Source organism: Petaurus breviceps, unplaced genomic scaffold, assembly GCF_028583685.1.
Source record: "Petaurus breviceps papuanus isolate PSGF00001 unplaced genomic scaffold, PetGlider_PUasm1.0 139, whole genome shotgun sequence".
In the NCBI taxonomy this organism is placed as follows: Eukaryota; Metazoa; Chordata; class Mammalia; order Diprotodontia; family Petauridae; genus Petaurus; species Petaurus breviceps.
Genome location: NW_027185697.1, coordinates 8,662,726 through 8,671,755, shown reverse-complemented (window position 1 = coordinate 8,671,755; position 9,030 = coordinate 8,662,726). Strand labels below are relative to the sequence as shown.

The 9,030-nt window shown below is 48.0% G+C and overlaps 1 protein-coding gene across 1 annotated transcript in view; it reads left to right on the top strand.

The window, feature by feature from the left end:
• The first annotated feature begins 1,064 nt into the window (after positions 1-1,064).
• Positions 1,065-9,030, top strand: part of SMOX (spermine oxidase) — a 74,029-nt gene continuing 66,063 nt past the window's right edge. Inside the window, exon 1 of the mRNA XM_069065968.1 lies at positions 1,065-1,248. The gene's annotated coding sequence lies outside the window, so the exon portion shown is untranslated. The remainder of the gene's footprint in view (positions 1,249-9,030) is intronic.

Genomic DNA, 9,030 nt, shown 5'->3' with positions numbered 1-9,030 from the left:
TGATATGGGGTGAATTTCAGGGCTGGGGTGTGGTGTGCTTTGGGGTTGTGGGGTGGGTCTCTGGCTCACCCTATAGAATAAGCTTTGAGGGAACAAAGATTATTCTGTAGGGTGAGTCAGAGAATGGAAGAGGGAGCTTTTAAAAAAAAATTTTTTTTAGAGTAGAGATGATACTGCAGGCTTTCTTGGTGTCTCTAAGGAGCCAGCCTAGTATGGCAGAGGGCATAATGAACTTGTTGCAAAGCCAGCTTCAGATACTTACTAGCAGTGTGACCTTGGGCAAGGCACTTAATTTCTCTGTGACTCAGTTTCCTCATCTAACCAAAAGAGAAGTGACGGCTTCTCTGAACTCTTCCAGTTGTAAATCTGTGATTTAGAGAATAGAGAAGCAGGAGGAGGAACAGGGGAGAAGGCGGGGGAGGGAAACTCTACCTTCTAGACTGTGGGCAAGGCTTGGAGGAAAAGGACTGGAAGTACCAGAGACCTTCATTCTGGTGCTGGCTAAGGGCCAAAATGCCAAATCTCAAAAATGGGGCTTAATAGCCTCGGTTCTGCCTATCTCACAGGTAAAGCCCATTTCGTCTCTCCCTCATTGAAAAGGATCTTTAGAGACCACGTAGTCCAACCTCCTCATTTGGCAAACGGGGAAACTGAGGCCCAGAGAGGGAGATGACTCGCTCTAGCTAACAAATCTGACTATGTTTGGGAGAAGTTTCAAAGTTAAAAGCATACCTAGGGGGCCGGGTTTGGGGTTAAGGGGGGTGTGCTAGGGCGCCAGAAAGGTTTTTTCAGACCGGTGTGGAGATATGTCTTGGGTTCCCTCGGAAGAGGGGTTGGGCTGGGGCTCCCAACTCCCAGGCATTTCTCTCCCCCCCCCCTTCCCCAATTCCCGGCCCGTTGGCGATGGACAAGCGCCCCAGGGCGGAGGAGGGCGGAGCGCGGAGCCCGGGGCAGCCTCCGGAGAGGCGGGGCGGCCCAGGAGGGGAGAGGAGGGGGCCCGAGACGGGGAAAGCAAGGCGGAGCCGGGAGGATAAACAGGCCGCTGTGGCCGGGCCGGCCCCTACAGTCCCGGCGGCGGCGGCGGCGGCGGCGGCGGCTGCAGGAGGAGGAGGGAGGAGGAGGAGGAGGAGCAGGAGGAAGAGGAGGAGGAGGAGGAGAAGGGGAGAGAAGAAGGAGGAGGCGGCTGCCGGGCAGGAGGCTGGAGCTCAGCACAGCCGCGATTCAGTTCCCCGGGCTCGGCAGGGAAAGGTACCACGGGCTGCTCCCCATCGTCCCTGTCCACCCCAGCTCAGCGATGATCCCCAAGCACAGAGTCCGAGCGCGCGCGTGTGCGTGTACTCAGGGTGCAATGTTGGGGGGGGCTCCCCTGGGGTAGATGGGCGCAAAGTCGGTGCCTCTTAACGAGGGGTGCGGGAAGGGCGCCCTCCGAGCAGCTTTCCGATATTGACAGGCGCTGAGTGTCCCCAAATGTCCCTGCCTGCAGCTCCCGGAGGATCGCGATCTCCTCCCCGGAGCTGCAGTGATCGGAAGGGGGGACTCCTGCGGCGGAGCGGGGGGGGGAGTGTCCACACTGCTGGTGTCTGTGTGTGTGTGTGTGTGTGTGTGTGTGGGGGCGTGCACACACAGGGGGGACGGGGCTCGGCTAGCCGAGACAAAGCCTGCCCCCACTCTGGCCCCTCTACCCCCATTGCCGAGAGGTGGCTCGGAAAGGTGCCGGAGCTCTGAAGCTCTCTCTGCCAGCTTCATTTACGGGGCTTCGGCCCTGGGAATGGGGGTCGAGTGTGTCTCTGCCTTTGTGCACTAGGTGTGTTTGTGCCTTTGTGTGGTCGGGAGGCCCTTTGTGTGGCTGGCAAGGCTGTGTGTGTGCGCGCGCGCGCGTGTCTGGCTGTAGTGGCAGTGTGTGTGACCCTGTCACTGGAGGGCACCCGAGGTAACCCCAGACACGGACGGATTTCCCCGTTCCCCAGCTCTCTTTGCTTTGAAAGCACAACCTGTCTCAATCACATACACACGGGACTCCCCTCCTTTACTCAGGCAGCCGGGAAGAGACCCTGAGTTAGTGAGAAAACTAGAGAGCTCGAGAAGGGGTGTGTGTGTGTGTGTGTGTGTGTGTGTGTGTGTGTGTGTGTGAGAGAGAGAGAGACAGAGACAGAGACAGAGACAGAGACAGAGACAGAGACTGAGATGGAAGCTGATGATGATGTGTGTGTATGTTCGTGTGAGAGACAGAGAAAGACAGGGAGAATCAGATAGAACAGAGAAAGACAGAGAGACAGAGACAGAGAGACATAGACCGAGAGAGACAGACAGAGATGGATGATATGTGTGTGTGTGTGTGTGTGTGTGTGTGTGCTTTTGTGAGAGACAGAGAAAGAGACACAGATGGAGTGTGTTAACGTCTATATGTGTGAGAGATGAAGAGAAAATGTGTATGTTTGAGAGATACAGGGATAGAGAGTGAGTCAATGTACCAGGTTTTGAAGAATGGGTCCCAAAGGCTAAGAAGAGATGTCTAGTGTGTATGTGTGTGTGTGTGTGTGTGTGTGCTTGAGTGTGTGTTTGTGATAATTAGTTTTCTGGCTTTATACTTGGGAGTCTTTGTTCTAGGGTGGTGGGTGGAGTCTCCTTAACTTCCCATTTCTTCCCCCACACTAGGACCGAGGTGAAGGGTGCAAAGATTCTTGTTTGTGTACTGTGGCCTCATCATAGGTTTTGATGGAGCTGGAAGAAACCCCAGAATTCATTTACTCCAACCCCTTCATTTCACTTTAAGGGAAACTGAGGCGAGAAAGGTTTTGTCACTTCCCTGGGGCCATATGGAGGGAAGTATCAGAGGCCATCCTGCTGACTGCCACCTTCTGTCCACCATTCCACCTTGGAGGTGTGTTTTCGTATGCTGTGGTCAGGATTGTAACATATGTGTGGCACATTCACGGATGGTGTGACGTGTGTATTTGTTAGGGTGTAGCCTTAGGTGGACTTGTTCAGACACATGTGTCATCATCAGCTGTTGGGCAAGTCATAGCCTCATAGGGTTTAGAGCTGGAAGGGAACTCAGAAGTCATCCCAGTCCAGTTTCCTAACTTTACAGTTGAGGAAACTGAGGCCAAAGGAGGAGGTGATTGCCTGGGGCTTCGAGCTTCCCAAGCCTGTGCTCTGCACTATTAGCAGGTTGCCAAGTTGAAGGGCACTGTTAGTACATATATGAGGGACAGCAGAACCAAAGGGCTTGACACCTGGTAGGCACTCATAAAATATTAAATGACCTGAGTAGAAATACATTGTTCTCTTTTGCATTCCCATGTTGTGCCATTTTTCTGTTGTAGCACACTGGGTGATGGGTCCACAAGTTATGGTATGCGCTGTTCATATATGTGTGTGTATGGTATGGTATGTGTATGTGACGGGTGTGGGTTCAGTAAGAGGACATGTATTGGTGGCACCAAACATCTGTCTAGATATGGTAGCAAGATCCCCGGGTCCAGAATCAGACAGATGAGTTGGGTTTGAATCTTGTCTCTTCTAGTTCCTAAGTTGTGTGACCTTGGACCAGTCACTCTTCTTCCAAGAATCTGATTTCTGCTCTCTAAAATGAAGGGATTGGGTTGGATTTTCTCAAGGGTTTCTTCCAACTCTTCAATTCTCTGTGTGAGATGAATTCCATTTGACGCGTCCCCTTATTTACAAGCCATAGAGAAGAGACTGGCATGCCAGCTTTGGGGTCAAGAAGACCCCGGGTTCTAGAGCTTCCCCTGATATATTTTGACTGGTTGTCCATGGGCAAGTCATTTAACCTCTGAGGGTCCCAAGGTGACTCTGTAAGACTGTGCTACAGCTCATCAGTCTATAAGCATTTATTAAGCACCTATTGTGTGCCAACCACTTTGCTAAGAGCTGGGCATACAAAGAAAGGCAAAAGACAAATCCAGCTGATGACCTGTCTCAGTGAAGGCATTTCCCACAATGGAAGTTCCCCTTATGGATGGAATTCGTGTCTGGAACCTGTACAAGGGAATATAAGCCCTCAAGAGCTTATGGGCCTCCATGGGTCACAGATTTTTGGCTGGAAGGGAATCTAGTGACCATCATAGACTGAGAACTGGAAGGCCATCTAGCTCCACCCTGCTCCCTCCCCCCATCTCATTTTATAGAAGAGGAAGTTGAGGCCCAGTATCTTGGCCAAAGTCACAAAGATGGTAAGTATTGAAAGTGGGATTCGAACCCAGGTCTTTTGATTCCACAGCCAGCCCTTTTTCCATGTATTGCACTGTCTCCTCATTCAATTCCAGAATCCTAGAATTTAAGAATGGAGAGAGAACTCTTATTCTCTAGGGCCATGTTAAAGGAATCCTCATTATCCCAACAAGTCCCAACAAGTGGTCACCAACGACTTTCTCCATTTTCTCTAAGATGCCTGATAGCTGTAGGGCCAAGATTCTACTTGTTTGGTACCCAACATATTTAGATGGAAGGCTTCACCTTAGGAGTCCCACAGTCCTTTCTCCTGGGGGGCACGGTGGGCCACAGTGAGCCACGGTGGGTGTTAGAGTTGGAGACAGCCCTCCCTCCTGACACAGGCCTGCTTCCTTTAGCACTTGTCTGGCTTCAGGTGACCCCAAAGAAGGGAACCAGGTGGAGATATGAGCAGAAGCAGCCTCCTTTCTGAAGGAGCTTCCTAGTAACCTTCAGCAAACTGGGGTTGGCTTTGTTTTTCCACTTTCTTAAAGGGAAAAAGGAACGATTGAAGCTGAGCCATTGTAAGGACAGGGGCAGAGAATTATAAACAGTGGAGCTGAGGCTCCCAGTGGCCCAGTGGAGGTTTGAGTGACAGCAGAAAGTCTGAAGGGTCTGGGTGGGAGGGGAGCACTCTGGAAGCCTGTTGGCCTAGGATTTCCTTTGTGTTCCATAATGAAAACCTGGTGGGGTCTTGGGAGTCATTTATCTTTAAACGTTCTCCCAAGCAAACCTGTGCTCCTTGCCGAGACTTTGGAAGACGGGAGAAGCTAAGGCTTGCTCAATAATAACCACACAACTCACATTTCCAACCACAGGCTTACAAAAGACATTTCTTTCACCAGCACTGTGCAGGAGGCAGGGCAAATTTTTCTTCTCATTTTACACAAGAGGAAACTGAGGCCCCAAGTGGGTAAGAAGCTTATTCATGACCATGTAGACAGTAGGTATCATTGTGGGAGACCTGGAACCAAAATCTGGAGGGAACCATAGAGCCTAGACTTAGAAGGTCTTATCCAGCCACTCTCATTTTAGAGAGAGGCCAAAGGTCAAAGGTCCTGAGGTGGGAGTGATTTGTCCTTGGTCACACAGGTAGTAAGTAGAAAAGCTGAGATTTGAACTCTGGGACTTAGACTCCAGGCCCTTTCCATAGTAGCACATTGCTAGGAGAAAGGGATGGCATTGAAGGATGGAGAAGTGGTGGTAAGAGAAGGTGGGATGGTCAGATATCCTTTCCCTAGAGCCACCACCTGTGTTAGCCACCCCCCTTCTCAAAGGACTTCACTGCAGCAAGTTCATGATGAGCCTTTAATTGAATGAAAAGTGCCCACTGTGCGAGGCGCTGTCCAGCTCACTAGCTCCCCACGCCATGGTGGCCCTGTGTGTGGTGCTGGTGGCAGAGAAAGAGGATTGCCTCTGGAAATTTACAGTCTGGCTGGAGAGACAAGACATCATCTGTGTATACATTGTCTAGCAGCGTAAATGGTAAACTGAATTGAGGGGCTGATAGTGTCGGAGAAGGGAAAGAGGGTTAGAGTAATCCCAGAATCCTTCACGAAGGAAGGAGGAGGGATCAGAAAATCCTCTACATAGAACAAGAAGGGTCCTCTAATCCAACCTGCTCATATAACAGATGGAGAAACTGAGGCCAGGAGAGATTTGTCACTCAGGAAGTACGTATCCAGGCAGTATCTCTCTCCTACAAATACAGGCCTCTCTGCATGGTATCCCTTTGCCTCCCAGGACACTAGAGGATCAGTGTGGGATATGGATGAGGGAAGAAACTTTAAAATGCAGCTGATTTAGAGCTGAAAGGCTGTCTAGAAATCATCTGAGTGAATCCTCGCGTTTTATGGACGGGAAAAGAGGCCCAGAGAGGGGAAGGCTGCTTGCCCAAGGTGCCTGTGAGGGGATAGCCAAGCCAGTTCCCCCGACTCTGAAGCTCATGGATTTTTAACTCTACCTCAATCCGCAGAGACTTTGGAAGACAAGACATACTGTGGGCTGTGAAAAGTGAGAAGGCCAGTCTGTTAGAATAGAGCAGTTGTGTTGGGGGAAAGGGAGTCTAATTTGGAAAGATTGGAAGGATTCGCAGGGAGCGTTGAGTGCTAGATCCAGCCAGCACTCATTGGCCATGTCTCTAGAAAAACGGGCCATTTTTGCAGCTGCCCTTCAATGCCTCTATGGTTTGGGCTGAGGATGACAGAGGAGTAATATTGTGGGTGAGTGGCTCTGAACTTAAAACAGAAAGCACAATGTGACTGACCCTAGACGGCACAGACAATGGGAGGTCAGGCTTCTTTTGAGCTTGGAGTCTGACAAAGCCTTTTTCCCCGTAACACTCCTACAAGGGAGATAGTACCCGTATTATCAGAGCTACAGACTTTGAATCAGAAAACCTCAGGTTCAGATCTAAGCCCTGACACCTAATTGTGTGCCCGTGGGCAATCAGGGAAGAGTTAGAAAAAGCATTTCTTCAGGGTTGACTCTGTGCCAGGCGCTCTGCAAAGTTCTTGGATATAGGAAATCCAGACCATACCCAACTCAAGGAGTTTGAATTCTGACTGGGGGAAATGACATCTGTAGAGGGTCCCATTGCAGGGTGGATGGGAAGGGCCGGTCATGCCAGCATCATGGCAGGGAAGATGCCAGTGGTCAGGGCTTTGTGTAGGTCCTTCTGCAGGGCCAGTAGTAAAGCAGTGCCCTTAAGGAAATTATCTGTAACTTAACTGCATTGCTCTGGAACTTCTCTGACTGACCTGTCCATCATCGGCTACCTTTTGAGTACAGTCTTCTCCTTTCAGACCGTAAGTTTCTTTTTTTTTTTTGCTTTTTTTTTGGAGGGCAATTGGGGTTAAGTAACTTGCCCAAGGTTACACAGCTAGTTTTTTTGTGTGGGTGTTAAGTGTCTGAGACTGGAACCGAACTCTGGTCCTCCTGACTCCGGGGCTGGCGCTTTACTCACAGACTGTAAGTTTCTTGAAGACACAGGTTCTCCCTCCTTCCTTCCTTCCTTCCTTCCTTCCTTCTCTCTCTCTCTCTCTCTCTCTCTCTCTCTCTCTCTCTCTCCCTTCCCTCTGTATTTATAAACCCAGTGTTTACATAGTGCCTGGCCTCAGTAGGTGCTTAATAAATGTTTATTGACTATTTTTGTAAAATAAGAAAAATAATATCTGTAGTAATTACTTCAGAGTACTATTGGGGTTAGAATGAGCCAATATGGACACCCTGTACATACAGGGTGTCCTTAATGTCTGGACACGTAGGAAATCTCATTAACTATGCATATTTTCAAGACATGAAATAAATGAAATTTTCAACAACATTTTATTTAATTAGCATAAATGAAATTTCATAGGAAGACATAGGAGACATAGGAAATCTCATTAATTAATTTAATCTAATTAATATGGAAAATAGTCCCCAATAGCTAATGAAAGTTTTTATTCCATATGAAATTGTCATGGCTACAATTTATGTTAATGAAATAAAATGTTGAAAATTTCATTCATTTCATTTCTTGAAAATATGCATAGTTCATGAGATTGCCTATGTGTCCAGACTTTAGGGACACCTTGTAACTGCAGCTTTAAAGTACTCTATAAAAGCTAGTTATCTTGGTGTTCTTTTATCTTATTAGTTATTGTCATTATTATAGGAAGTTAGTGGGACGTGGTGGATAAAGGGTAACAGGAAGGACTGCTTCTGACGTATGCTGGATGTATGATCCTGGCTGAGTTAACCTTTAACCAGAAAACTGCCCAGGCAAACTTCCAAGGCCAGAAGTTGTTGAGTAGGTGGAGATCTGTCTTGATAGAGGGAATTTCCTCGTTGGGAGTTCTGGTCCATAAAACACTTTTTCTATTTTACAGATGATGACCCTAGGGTTCAGGGTCTAGTAACTGTGCCAGGGTCACTGAGCTAGTAAGGATAATAATCATTAATGATAATAATGATGACTAGCATTTCTAGAGGATTTTAAGGTTTACAAAGTGCTTTACACTTATTATTTCATTTCACCCTGAGGGGTAGGTACTATTATTATTCTCAGTTTTCAATCGAGGAAGCTGAGGGAAACCGAGGTTAAGTGACTTATCTAGGGTCACACAGCCAGTATCTGAGGCCAGATTTGAACTCAGCTCTCGTGACTTCAGGTCCAGTATCCTAACCACTGAGCCACCTAGCTGACTCAAAGTATCAGAGTCAGAATTTGAATGCAGAACCCTGACTATTGAGTTTCTGACTTAGTCCTTTCTTCCAGGACAGGGTTATAGGCAGGGCAGGAGACCATTTACAAAATTGGATTTTAGGGGTGCCGAGAGGACTCTTTTGCCCAAACTATACCAATGCACTTGTGCCTTTGGACTAAACATTGCCTTCTCTTGGCTTCCTGTGAAGTTCATCCTCCAAAGGATAATAGCTAAGTGGCAAAGGGAGTATAGTACTCAGCCTGGAGTGAGAGAGTAAGAAAGAGCTGAGTTCAAATTCAGTCCCTGACACTTACTAGTTGTATGATCCTGGGCAATTTCTTTAATCTTTATATATCTCAGTTTCCTCATCTGTAAAATAGGAATAATTATAGCACTTTCTTCCCACAATTGTTGTGAAGATCAAATGAGAATATTTGTTAAGCCCTTAGCACATAATAAATGAATGAATGAATAAATAAATAGATGAATAAAGCCCTTAGCACATAATAAATGCTTGTTCCCTCCTTCCTTCACTCCCATCCTCTCTCCTTCCCTCCTTCCTTCCTTCCTTCCTTCCTTCCTTCCTTCCTTCCTTCCTTCCTTCCTT